Here is a 15010-nt window from a genome sequence, read left to right as displayed (position 1 = left end):
ATGCTAGTGGGTTTCATCTATTTACTGTGGCAATGACAGGTCATGCAAAGGATAAAGGGGTTCAGCTACCGCAGCAAGTAACAGATGAATCGGTGTTGTCCTAATGCAGTAAAAGAGAGCAGGAGCGAGAGAGTAGGATTGTATCGGAATGAACAAGGGGGTTTTGCTTGCCTGGCACTTCTGAAGATAACATTGAGTCTTCATCAGTGTCAACGATCACATCGTCGGTACAACGTCTACCGAGGGGGAACAACACCGGCAAACACAGAAGAAACACGATCAATGCAATGCACAATATGATGCATGCTATGACATGGCAATATGAATGTGTTTTGGGCTAGTGCATCTAGCTATGATTTAAATGAAGTTGGTTTGAACACATGATTCAATTTCCAACTCCATATATGATTATTTAAATGATCTTTATTTGTTTTGTCCAAAACAGAGGACAAACATTGTTCAAACATGCATGAAAATGGTACAGATGGATTCCTTGAATTTTTCTGATAATTTTCCATATATAATTTATTTCATTTGGAGTTACGGTTGAATTTCTATGATTTTTAGAAGTTTAGGACATTTTCTGAAAATAATAAATCATTTAAGAATTATCTAAATTCCAGAAACATTTACTGCGTCAGCAGTGCGTCACCGTGACGTCAGCAGGTCAACAGACGCTGCTGCTGGTCAAACCTGACGTGTGGGGGCCACACGTCAGTGACACAGGGCTGTTTCACTCACTGACAGGTGGGACCGGTCAACGGCCACATCAGCTAGGTCAACTCCGACGCATGGGGCCACTGTGGTTAACTTAAACTAAACAGGGGTTAAACCGTGGTTAGTTAAGGGCGTGGGGCCCATATGTCATCGACACGCGACACTGACTAAACGCGATTAGCACCTAAACTAATGGTGCCACGTCAGCCACCGGAGACCAGCCGGCGGCGACCACAGGACACGGCGGGGGCACGCCGGACTTACGCTAGAGGCGTCAGCTTGGCGCGCTGAGGGCACCAGGGGATGGCCCTTGCTCTCGGCATCCAGAGGACCAAGTGGGAGGTCGTGGGGTCGCCGGAACTCATGCCGGCGACGAGCTTTGGCGGCGATGGTGTTCGGTAGTGCTCGGGCGCGTCGCTACGGTGCATCAGTGAGCAAATGGAGAGGCTGGGCAGCACCTGCTAGACATGGGGAGCACTAAGAGCAGCACAGTGAGGCCAGGGGAGCACGGAGGCTATGCGTGCAGCAGCAATGGCGGGCGGTGGCTTCGGTGCTCGTGGGGAACGGTGCTACGGCACGGAGGAGAGCATGCTGAGTTAGGGGAGAAGGTCAGTGGCTCACGGCGATGACGAGGGGACGCTCGGCGAGGTCGGGGACGGTCCGGAGCCGACGAATTTGACGAAGATGGCCGGCGGTCCCGAGGTTGAAGAAGACATCGAGGGCGGTGTTGCGGCACGTCCGGGGCCTCGTGGCTCGTTGGGGAGGTAGAGGACGAAGTGGCAGAGTTTCTGGGCGCGTCGGTGAGGCGTGGGGTGGCCGGTGGCCGTGGTGGCAGCGAACGGCGGCGTCGGGTGTGCTCGGGTGTGGCGCGGCAGAGAGCAGAGGAGGGGGGGAAGAAGCACGGGAGGGAGTGAGAGGGGTCCAGGGGGTGGCGTGGCGCTGCAGGAGACGTCCCGGGGGAGGAGGAGGCAGCCAGGCAGGGAGGAGCTGGCCTCCTCGGCCGCGCGCGTGCGAGCACGCAGCTGCTCCCACTGGCAAGAGGAAGACGACAGGAGGGGAAGTGGAGATGGGCTGGGCCGTGCTGCTGGGCCAGGTGGGCTACCAGGTGAGCGCCAGGTAGTCCTTCTCTCTCTTTCTATTTCTGTTTTTATTTATCTATTTTGTTCTGTGTTGTTTTAGTTTAGTAAAATACTAAACCATTTTATAAAATCCTGAAAATAGTTATGTGGCTAGAGTTAAAATATACCAAACCACATAAAATGTTCCAGTAATTATTGGACATATATTATTTATATATCAAATATATATCCAATGTAAATAGCTATTTATTTAATTCAAAGGCCCAAAATAATTAACTCTGAGATACCAAAAATATTGTTTTGAGTTTTACCTCTTTGCAATATTTTCAGAGACTAAGAGGAACATTTTCTTGGACTTCTTTGAGGAAATTTTAATGTTGATCATTTTTAGAAGGTTTCTGAGGCTTTGAAAATTCCTCAATTCAAATTTCATTTGAATTAAAACATGATGCTCACATGAGGTCTAGCCTAGTGCATAACAGGACCAGGGATGTGACAACTCACCCCCACTAAACAAAAATCTTGTCCCGAGGTTCAAGCGTAGGGTAAGGTGAAGGGGGAACGCAAACTTGCACAATCTTCATGATCCAGGTTGCACTTCAATTGAACGTTGATTCGTTCACCATCATCGTCTCGACGTCTTGTTCTGAGAACTCCAGCCAACAGGACAACGAGAGGAGAAGGAGACTCTAGAAGGATCGATCTTCTAGAAGACCGAACACCTCAGGATCAACTCACAAAATGAGACATCACAGCATCTCTTGAGCTGAGAGACGAAGCACACCTCTAGAGGGATGAAGTGGAACAGATGACGAGGGTTCACTAGGTAGACAACAATTTCACGCTTAAGAAGGTGGTAATCGATTGTCAACGTAGCGAGGAGTTGAGTTGCCATGAAACCACAACGATGCACCTTAGAGAAGGTGACTCGTAGAAATATCCAAGTGGCAAAAAGAATTACCTTTGATTTAAAGATCATTGAAACTCTTTAAACCAGCCTAAGGCAATTCTCGAGCAATCGTTTGGAGGGGGTCGGTAGAGTGGCATACTCGGATTTGGATGATGTGGATTACCTTGTTGAAGACAACGTAATGGATGAATTTGCTTATCACCGGAAATGGAAGAGACCCAAGGTAGAATGGCACATTGGCGGTGCAAACTGGGAACAAAATGCAAATGCTGGGAATGATTCTGGTAACTGGGGAAGAACCCAACAATAGAGAGTGAATCCACTGTTGAGAAGCTATAGCATAACCGAGGAAGTTGAGAGCAAACCTAGCTAGTGCCGATGGTAACACCTAACGCTTGTGCGTGCTCTCAAGAACTTGAGCATTTCCATAATCATCAAGGTTTTACCAATATCCGTGTCAAGGATTCTGGCAACACAACTTACTACCATGATGAATACCGGTGGAAGATGCCAATGCAAAGGAAGATAACACCTTCTTAGATTTCACCTTGGCGGGGCCAAGGGAATAAAATCTGGATGATCGACCGAGAGACATTTAGCACTCCGCTCCTAATGTTCTCCTTGATGTACTAGCGTATCCCATTCCTTGAAATGGTCTGGTATCTAGAACATCAGGTAAAGGTCGTACTTCGGAAACACTAAAATCATAAGGCATAGCTAGGGGGTAAATCCTACGAAGTCCTTATGGGGAGGTGGCCAACTTCCTCAAACAAGATACTATAATAATAGGTCTACCAGATGGTGTGTTGGCCACGACATCCACCTTGCCGGTTATCGAGAGACCAATATTATAGTTCTTGGGAAATGTTCCAACCATCACATCTGCCTGAGATTCAGATCTGGTTGGTGTCAGGATATTCCAGACTCATCAAGTCTAGAAAGAAAAATGAAAGTTTGCAACACAAATCGACGAGATGACGTTGCGAGATTCTCGGGAAATGAATTACGATAGCAAGCTCCAAAACATGAGCTGGTTCTGCTACAACATGTGAACACGTTGTCCCAGACAAGCATGACCACAAAGTAGTCTTATAATAAAACACTACCGAGTTCAGGAGGGGAACCATCATCGAGGATATCGAAGTCCTTGCATAAGGTATACTCTTAAGAAGGAACTTCTTCTCCTTGAACAAATCAATCAGTGGCTTGGTGTGCTAGGGACACATATAGAATGGAGGTTGCAAGTCTCCAGACCACAGAATACTTCGCACATATGCATGACTGACTTGGGATGATTCCAGAGGAAGCAAAACTAACTTTCTCAAATTCACGGCGGCAACTTTCACCAAATGCACGTGTATAAGAGGAAGTCACTCCTTCATCCAAACATATGCTTCATGAACGAAACACGAAGAAATGCTTACACAAGTTTCCAACACCAGGTTGATGTTCAACATGACTCATGGGAGAGACAAAATGCTGCTGATGGGCTCAACAACAACTCATCGAGATTTCCATGTAAATGGAATTCCATAATTATGTGAACAAGTGATAGCATTGGTCAGACCCAAAAGATATAATGGTGTATGCTCGAGGGATCGACCACGAGTAAGACAACATTACGAACATCGTTGGTTCTGATTTGATTTGACGATACCCATACTCAAATCAAAGTTTTTATCAGGCAATAGGTCCAATAACTGATCACAGGGACCAATCGATGAAGATATCATCTCTCTTCAACACACTCTACACAAGAATATCCCTTTGGAACGAACTAAGTCAGACAAGCTTTTATCTTCCAACTCTCCAAGTTGTTGTCTAGCTTAACCAACTAGCTCAGGGATATCTAACACCGATTCTTGGAGAGAAGGTGGTTCATAAGAAACCAACTTGATCACGAGCTCAACATAACGGTCAGGTTACGACCTGGTGATACTTCCGAGAAGACATTCAGAAAATCACGAACCACCGGTATGTTACTAAGCTCGAGAACAATCTCGCTTTTGAGGGCAAGACGATATGATCAAATGAGTGAGGACTTGAAATAATTCCTATCTCATTGGTCGAGGAGTGCACCAGAAATAGGGACTAGGCAGCACAATCAGTCTTAGGGTGACGATTCAATAATCAACACGCTAAGAATGAGGTTATCGTCCATTTAACTACCAAGCAACAAGGTTGCTGGGAGTATTGATTTCACACATCACAATTCACTTGTCAACATTCCGGTTATAACCACACGGAACCGAGGAATGAGTAATGATGGCGAGAAGTATCACTGTACCAAGAGTTCATAGGATGGTGTGCAATTCCTACAACAATCCCGATATAAAAGATGGTAATACTCCAAGGTAGAACAGAGCAAAAGCTGGATTAGCAATTTGTTCTGCGGAGCACAACTTCTTTGACCCAACCCTGGATATGGAAGAGGTACTGGAGTTTGTTTCTCCTAGTCATTCCGCGATAGAATGGCTTGACGGACCACAAGAGTAATAGGCATCGATAAACAACGCACGCATACTCTTGACTATCAATTGATAGACGAAGGTCAGTAGACAACTAAAGAGGGACAACTCAAAGGAACATATAACTTTCTGAGTTTTGGATGCATAGATTAGTATGTCGAACCAAGTTCAACAAGTTTCTTCCGAATAACCCATGCAGAAAAGTAGAACTGGCAGAGTCGCAATATAGAGTGGAGAACTCATAGAGGGCCTGTTGTGATCTTTTGGTTCAAAGAACTTCTGCCATAAAGTGGTTCATAGTATTTGGAAGAAGGAAATACCACGAACTTCGAGGACTATCGCAAAGGTTACTAATATCCTAAAGGAACTAGCAAACACTATCAACATGAAGTAAGTAGAGTGAATCTCGGGTTCAAGAACCCAGGAATAGAATGCCTACTAACTAAATGGCATCACAGGATGCTTTCGATAATATAGGCCAGAATCTTCACACTGGGAACACAAAACGTTGCTAGATTACTAGGTGACTCCCTAAAACACCTAGGGTCATAATAATTATTCCAACATATATGTCGAGGCAATAAAGTACCTCAACTCACTAATTTGTGTGATTAATCTGACCAAAGGCACATCGGAAACAGAAGGAAGGGATTTGCAAATGCATCGGACTATTTAGAAACCTGGGATGACTCCGACAGCATAACGGCTGTAAATGCTCAAAGGATTGGAGACATGCTACAAAATGGTGGCATAGCCACTCAGAAGCACAATATCAAGGTTTCGAGATCAACAATTAACATACGGAAGTAGAAACTGAACTCAAGCTTAGAACCATCAATCCTACAAGTCTGCAGATTAGTAACACGTGATCCTGATAGAAAGAAGAGATAGCCTAGTTCTTAATCCTCGTAGGAAAGATAAGATGACTCAGATCAGAAGGGCATGAGGTAAAGGAGTAAAAAGAGCCTTACGTTCCATCCCACAATCAATTCCCTTATATAACTAAAGAATTTCTAGACTCAACTTCGATCAGTTTGGCTTGGTAATCCTACAGGCAGTCAAGCTCTGATGCCAACGTTGTCAGGACCCCGACTCAGTACCACATCGATCTAGCATGTAACACAGCATATCACTTTGCGGCCTCACGCACGGTATCCCCACGGGTGTCGCCTTACCTTTGCCCGGGACCGTTTGCGCCTTTTGGCACACGTATATGATAGTGTCGCTAGCATCCATATGACAAGGAGCCCGGGCTGACATGGCTAGTCGTAAACCCAAAGTGGCACAGACTTACAGGGACAGGCATCCATGACCCAGCATCGAACGTGTCGGTCATCAACGAGTGAATCCAGGCTGTAGCACTGGGCTAGCAGGACTCCGGTGAACCAGGCTGTAGCGGGCTAACAGGACTCCGGTATCCATCGCGTGACATTTCCCCGAAGGAACAGACACAGGAACGAAGAAGGACACATGCCAGCCAGCCTAAGTGTTCCGGAGCAGTAGCAAGCTACCATGGCTCGGTGGAAACACTAGGAGACATTTCCCGGTAAGAGAGGCTACTAAAGATAAACAACTAGATAGTCAGATCCCACACATACCAAGCATTTCAATAACATACACACAATATGCTCGATATGTGCAAACACAACATGGCATCACAACATGACTCTACGACTCAAGTATTTATTCAATAGGCTCCGAGGAGTGAGATATTACAAACATGAGTCTCATGACCCAACATTCAGAGCATACAATTCAAAGCACATGCGGAAGCTTAACATGTCTGAGTACAGACAACTATAAATGAAAAAGGTTGAAAAGCCTGACTATCTACCAGATCCTGCCGAGGGCACAAGATCGTAGCTGAGGTCACAAGCTAAACGTCGAAGACCACGCGAAACTACTAGTGAGACTGAAGTCTCTCTACAAAACATAAAATAGGCAAACGTGAGTACAAATGTACCCAGCAAGACTTACATCAGAACTAACTACATATGCATCATTATCAACAAAGGGGATGGTGGGGTTTAACTGCAGCAAGCCAGCTTTGACTCGGTGGCTATCCTAAACTACGACTGCAAGTAACTCTTTTGATGTGGCGCACACGAGTCCACATATTCACCATATCAATACACCACTATGGATCCACTCCCGTCTCCCTACGAGAACGTCATCCATAGCACTCACGCTTATCTTGCGTATTTTAGAGTATCCACTTTCACTTGTCTATGAACTGATATAAGCAACCCAGAAGTCCTTTACCGCGGACACGGCTATTCGAATAGATGATGTTAACCCTGCAGGGGTGTACTTCTTCATACATGTTTCCACCACTTAGCGTCTGCACACGACATGTGCTCGGCAGACTTCAAGCGAAAGCCGACGTGGGTGTAGACCACGGCCTACCTAAACACTCAAGTCTCTAGTCCAGGTTTATCGCCTATTCGGGTTCCATCCATGAGGAGATCCGGCCGGAGTTTCACTCACAGCCCCAAACGATGTGAACAGGGTTCCCGAGATACCAAACGGGCATCCGGTACACCGTGCCACGTACCTACCGCATCACAGCCCACCCCTACGGTCAGCGCTGTCCACGGCCTCCAGTAAGCTACAAACACCAGAAACTACTTGCAACTCCTGGACAGAGGACTAGGGTGAATAAGAAGTCGAGCGGGGTCATATTTCAGGGCCCAATGCATGGTAGTAGCTGAATCATGGATCACAAACACAGAACTCAGTTCCTAAGGACGGCTTCAATGAGAAAACCCACCATGTACTCCTACATGGCCTCTCACCGACACCTTTACCAAATCGTGTTCACACACTTAGCTCACACACAGTAGGACATGTTCACACACCTCTGATTCATCCCCGATGAATCAGACCTGACTCAACTCTAAGCAGTAGCAGGCATGACAAACAAGCAAGAATGAGTAGGCACAATAGGGCTCAAACAACTCCTACTCATGCTAGTGGGTTTCATCTATTTACTGTGGCAATGACAGGTCATGCAAAGGATAAAGGGGTTCAGCTACCGCAGCAAGTAACAGATGAATCGGTGTTGTCCTAATGCAGTAAAAGAGAGCAGGAGCGAGAGAGTAGGATTGTATCGGAATGAACAAGGGGGTTTTGCTTGCCTGGCACTTCTGAAGATAACATTGAGTCTTCATCAGTGTCAACGATCACATCGTCGGTACAACGTCTACCGAGGGGGAACAACACCGGCAAACACAGAAGAAACACGATCAATGCAATGCACAATATGATGCATGCTATGACATGGCAATATGAATGTGTTTTGGGCTAGTGCATCTAGCTATGATTTAAATGAAGTTGGTTTGAACACATGATTCAATTTCCAACTCCATATATGATTATTTAAATGCCCTTTATTTGTTTTGTCCAAAACAGAGGACAAACATTGTTCAAACATGCATGAAAATGGTACAGATGGATTCCTTGAATTTTTCTGATAATTTTTCATATATAATTTATTTCATTTGGAGTTACGGTTGAATTTCTATGATTTTTAGAAGTTTAGGAAATTTTCTGAAAATAATAAATCATTTAAGAATTATCTAAATTCCAGAAACATTTACTGCGTCAGCAGTGCGTCACCGTGACGTCAGCAGGTCAACAGACGCTGCTGCTGGTCAAACCTGACGTGTGGGGGCCACACGTCAGTGACACAGGGCTGTTTCACTCACTGACAGGTGGGACCGGTCAACGGCCACATCAGCTAGGTCAACTCCGACGCGTGGGGCCACTGTGGTTAACTTAAACTAAACAGGGGTTAAACCGTGGTTAGTTAAGGGCGTGGGGCCCATATGTCATCGACACGCGACACTGACTAAACGCGATTAGCACCTAAACTAATGGTGCCACGTCAGCCACCGGAGACCAGCCGGCGGCGACCACAGGACACGGCGGGGGCACGCCGGACTTACGCTAGAGGCGTCAGCTTGGCGCGCTGAGGGCACCAGGGGATGGCCCTTGCTCTCGCGCATCCAGAGGACCAAGTGGGAGGTCGTGGGGTCGCCGGAACTCATGCCGGCGACGAGCTTTGGCGGCGATGGTGTTCGATGGTGCTCGGGCGCGTCGCTACGGTGCATCAGTGAGCAAATGGAGAGGCTGGGCAGCACCTGCTAGACATGGGGAGCACTAAGAGCAGCACAGTGAGGCCAGGGGAGCACGGAGGCTATGCGTGCAGCAGCAATGGCGGACGGTGGCTTCGGTGCTCGTGGGGAACGGCGCTACGGCATGGAGGAGAGCATGCTGAGTTAGGGGAGAAGGTCAGTGGCTCATGGCGATGACGAGGGGACGCTCGGCGAGGTCGGGGACGGTCCGGAGCCGATGAATTTGACGAAGATGGCCGGCGGTCCCGAGGTTGAAGAAGACATCGAGGGCGGTGTTTCGGCATGTCCGGGGCCTCGTGGCTCGTTGGGGAGGTAGAGGACGAAGTGGCAGAGTTTCTGGGCGCGTCGGTGAGGCGTGGGGTGGCTGGTGGCCGTGGTGGTAGCGAACGGCGGCGTCGGGTGCGCTCGGGTGTGGCGCGGCAGAGAGCAGAGGAGGGGGGGAAGAAGCATGGGAGGGAGTGAGAGGGGTCCAGGGGGTGGCGTGGCGCTGCGGGAGACGTCCCGGGGGAGGAGGAGGCAGCCAGGCAGGGAGGAGCTGGCCTCCTCGGCCGCGCGCGTGCGAGCACGCAGCTGCTCCCACTGGTAAGAGGAAGACGACAGGAGGGGAAGTGGAGATGGGCTGGGCCGTGCTGCTGGGCCAGGTGGGCTACCAGGTGAGCGCCAGGTAGTCCTTCTCTCTCTTTCTATTTCTGTTTTTATTTATCTATTTTGTTCTGTGTTGTTTTAGTTTAGTAAAATACTAAACCATTTTATAAAATCCTGAAAATAGTTATGTGGCTAGAGTTAAAATATACCAAACCACATAAAATGTTCCAGTAATTATTGGACATATATTATTTATATATCAAATATATATCCAATGCAAATAGCTATTTATTTAATTCAAAGGCCCAAAATAATTAACTCTGAGATACCAAAAATATTGTTTTGAGTTTTACCTCTTTGCAATATTTTCAGAGACTAAGAGGAACATTTTCTTGGACTTCTTTGAGGAAATTTTAATGTTGATCATTTTTAGAAGGTTTCTGAGGCTTTGAAAATTCCTCAATTCAAATTTCATTTGAATTAAAACATGATGCTCACATGAGGTCTAGCCTAGTGCATAACAGGACCAGGGATGTGACACCCAGTTACGTTGTGACGTTTGGTAGCACACAAAGTGTTCCTCTGGTAAACGGGAGTTGCATAATCTCATAGTTGTAAGAACATGTATAAGTCATGAAGAAAGCAATAGCAACATACTAAACGATCAAGTGCTAAGCTAACGGAATGGGTCAAGTCAATCACATCATTCTCCTAATGATGTGACCCCGTTAATCAAATGACAACTCATGTCTATGGTTAGGAAACACAACCATCTTTGATCAACGAGCTAGTCAAGTAGAGGCATACTAGTGACACTATGTTTGTCTATGTATTCACACATGTATGTTTCTGGTTAATACAATTCTAGCATGAATAATAAACATTTATCATGATATAAGGAAATAAATAATAACTTTATTATTGCCTCTGAGGCATATTTCCTTCAGTCTCCCACTTGCACTAGAGTTAATAATCTAGATTACACAGTAATGATTCTAACACCCATGGAGCCTTGGTGTTGATTATGTTTTGCTCGTGGAAGAGGCTTAGTCAACGGGTCTGCAACATTCAGATCCGTATGTATCTTGCAAATCTCTATGTATCCCACCCGGACTTGGTCCCGGATGGAATTGAAGCGTCTCTTGATGTGCTTGGTTCTCTTGTGAAATCTGGATTCCTTTGCGAAGGCAATTGCACCAGTATTGTCACAAAAGATTTTCATTGGTCCCGATGCACTAGGTATGACACCTAGATCGGATATTAACTCCTTCATCCAGACTCCTTCATTTGTTGCTTCCGAAGCAGCTATATACTCCGCTTCACATGTAGATCCCGCCATGACGCTTTGTTTAGAACTGCACCAACTGACAGCTCCACCGTTTAATATAAACACGTATCCGGTTTGCGATTTAGAATCGTCCGGATCAGTGTCAACAGTTGCATCGACGTAACCATTTACGACTAGCTCTTTGTCACCTCCATAAATGATAAACATATCCTTAGTCCTTTTCAGGTATTTCAGGATATTCTTGACCGTTGTCCAGTGATCCACTCCTGGATTACTTTCGTACCTCCCTGCTAAACTTATTGCTAAGCATACATTAGGTCTGGTACACAGCATTGCATACATGATAGAGCCTATGGCTGAAGCATAGGGAACATCTTTCATTTTCTCTCTATCTTCTGCTGTGGCCGGGCATTGAGTCTGACTCAACTTCACACCTTGTAATATAGGCAAGAACCCTTTCTTTGCTTGATCCATTTTGAACTTTTTCAAAACTTTATCAAGGTATGTGCTTTGTGAAAGTCTAATTAAGCGTCTTGATCTATCTCTATAGATCTTGATGCCCAATATATAAGCAGCTTCACCGAGGTCTTTCATTGAAAAACTTTTATTCAAGTATCCTTTTATGCTATCCAGAAATTCTATATCATTTCCAATCAACAATATGCCATCTACATATAATTTCAGAAGTGCTACAGAGCTCCCACTCACTTTCTTGTAAATACAAGCTTCTCCAAAAGTCTGTATAAAACCATATGCTTTGACCACACTATCAAAGCGTTTATTCCAACTCCGAGAGGCTTGCACATGTCCATAAATGGATCACTGGAGCTTGCACACTTTGTTAGCACCTTTTGGATCGACAAAACCTTCTAGTTGCATCATATACAACTCTTCTTCTAGAAATCCATTCGGGAATGCAGTTTTGACATCCATTTGCCATATTTCATAATCATAAAACGCGGCAATTGCTAACATGATTCGGACAGACTTAAGCATCACTACGAGGGAGAAAGTCTCATCATAGTCAACCCCTTGAACTTGTCGAAAACCTTTCGCAACAAGTCGAGCTTTGTAGACAGTAACATTACCATCAGTGTTAGTCTTCTTCTTGAAGATCCATTTATTCTCGATGGCTTGCCGATCATCGGGCAAGTAAATCAAAATCCATACTTTGTTCTCATACATGGATCCCATCTCAGATTTCATGGCCTCAAGCCATTTTGCGGAATCTGGGCTCATCATCGCTTCCTCATAGTTCGTAGGTTCGCCATGGTCAAGTAACATGACCTCCAGAATAGGATTACCGTACCACTCTGGTGCGGATCTTACTCTGGTTGACCTACGAGGTTCGGTAGTAACTTGATCTGAAGTTTCATGATCAATATCATTAGCTTCCTCACTATTTGGTGTAGTCGTCACAGGAACTGGTTTTTGTGATGAACTACTTTCCAATAAGGGAGCAGGTACAGTTACCTCATCAAGTTCTACTTTCCTCCCACTCACTTCTTTCGAGAGAAACTCCTTCTCTAGAAAGGATCCAAATTTAGCAACAAAAGTCTTGCCTTCAGATCTGTGATAGAAGGTGTACCCAATAGTCTCCTTTAGGTATCCTATGAAGCAACATTTCTCCGATTTGGGTTCGAGCTTATCTGGTTGAAGTTTTTTCACATAAGCATCGCAGCCCCAAACTTTAAGAAACGACAACTTTGGTTTCTTGCCAAACCACAGTTCATAAGACGTCGTCTCAACGGATTTTGATGGTGCCCTATTTAACGTGAATGCGGTCGTCTCTAAAGCATAACCCCAAAACGATAGCGGTAAATCAGTAAGAGACATCATAGATCACACCATATCTAGTAAAGTACAATTACGACGTCCGGACACACCATTACGTTGTGGTGCTCCGGGTGGCGTGAGTTGTGAAACTATTCTGCATTGTTTCAAATGTAAACCAAACTCGTAACTCAAATATTCTACTCCACGATCAGATCGTAGAAACTTTATTTTCTTGTTATGATGATTTTCCACTTCACTCTGAAATTCTTTGAACTTTTCAAATGTTTCAGACTTATGTTTCGTTAAGTAGATATACCGATATCTGCTCAAATAATCTGTGAAGGTGAGAAAATAACGATACCTGCCGCGAGCCTCAATATTCATTGGACCACATACATCAGTATGTATGATTTCCAACAAATCTGTTGCTCACTCCATAGTTCCGGAGAACGGCATTATAGTCATCTTGCCCATGAGGCACGGTTCGCAAGTACCAAGTGATTCATAATCAAGTGATTCCAGAAGTCCATCAGTATGGAGTTTCTTCATGCGCTTTACACCAATATGACCCAAACGGCGGTGCCACAAATAAGTTGCACTATCATTATCAACTCTGCATCTTTTGGCTTCAACATTATTAATATGTGTATCACTACTATCGAGATACAATAAAAATAAACCACTCTTCAAGGGTGCATGACCATAAAAGATATTACTCATACAAATAGAACAACCATTATTCTCTGATTTAAATGAATAACCATCTCGCATCAAACAAGATCCAGATATAATGTTCATGCTTAACGCTGGCACCAAATAACAATTATTCAGGTCTAAAACTAATCCCGAAGATAGATGTAGAGGTACCGTGCCGACCGCGATCACATCGACTTTGGAACCATTTCCCACGCGCATCGTCACCTTGTCCTTAGCCAATCTTCACTTAATCCATAGTCCCTGTTTCGAGTTGCAAATATTAGCAACAGAACCAGTATCAAATACCCAGGTACACATCAATAACATGTATATCACATATACCTTTGTTCACCTTGCCATCCTTCTTATCCGCCAAATACTTGGGGCAGTTCCGCTTCCAGTGACCAGTCTGCTTGCAGTAGAAGCACTCAGTTTCAGGCTTAGGTCCAGACTTGGGTTTCTTCTCTTGAGCAGCAACTTATCTGCCGTTCTTCTTGAAGTTCCCCTTCTTCTTCCCTCTACCCTTTTTCTTGAAACTAGTGGTATTGTTGACCATCAACACTTGATGCTCCTTTTTGATTTCTACCTCCGCAACTTTTAGCATTGCGAAGAGCTCGAGAATTGTCTTGTTCATCCCTTGCATATTATAGTTCATCACGAAGCTCTTGTCGCTTGGTGGCAGTGATTGAAGAATTCTGTCAATGACACTATCATCAGGAAGATTAACTCCCGTTTGAATCAAGTGATTATTATACCCATACATTTTGAGTATATGTTCACTGACATAACTATTCTCTTCCATCTTGCAGCTATAGAACTTATTGGAGACTTCATATCTCTCAATCCGGGCATTTGCTTGAAATATTAACTTCAACTCCTGGAACATCTCATATTCTCCATGACGTTCAAAACATCGTTGAAGTCCCGGTTCTAAGCCGTAAAGCATGGCATACTGAACTATCGAGTAGTCATCAGCTTTGCTCTGCCAGACGTTCTTAACATCGTCAGTTGCATCTGCAGCAGGCCTGGCACCCAGTGGTGCTTCCAGGACGTAATTCTTCTGTGCAGCAATGAGGATAATCCTCAGGTTACGGACCCAGTCCGTGTAATTGCTACCATCATCTTTCAACTTAGCTTTCTCAAGGAACGCATTAAAATTCAACGGAACAACAACACGAGCCATCTATCTACAACAAACATAGACAAGCAAAATACTATTAGGTACTAAGTTCATGATAAATTTAAGTTCAATTAATCATATTACTTAAGAACTCCCACTTAGATAGACATCCCTCTAATCATCTAAGTGATCACGTGATCCAAATCAACTAAACCATGTCCGATCATCACGTGAG

This window comes from Triticum dicoccoides, chromosome 3B (genome assembly GCF_002162155.2).
Source record: "Triticum dicoccoides isolate Atlit2015 ecotype Zavitan chromosome 3B, WEW_v2.0, whole genome shotgun sequence".
NCBI lineage: Eukaryota > Viridiplantae > Streptophyta > Magnoliopsida > Poales > Poaceae > Triticum > Triticum dicoccoides.
The sequence above is the reverse complement of the archived record's forward strand: the minus strand, read 5'-3'. Positions refer to the sequence as shown.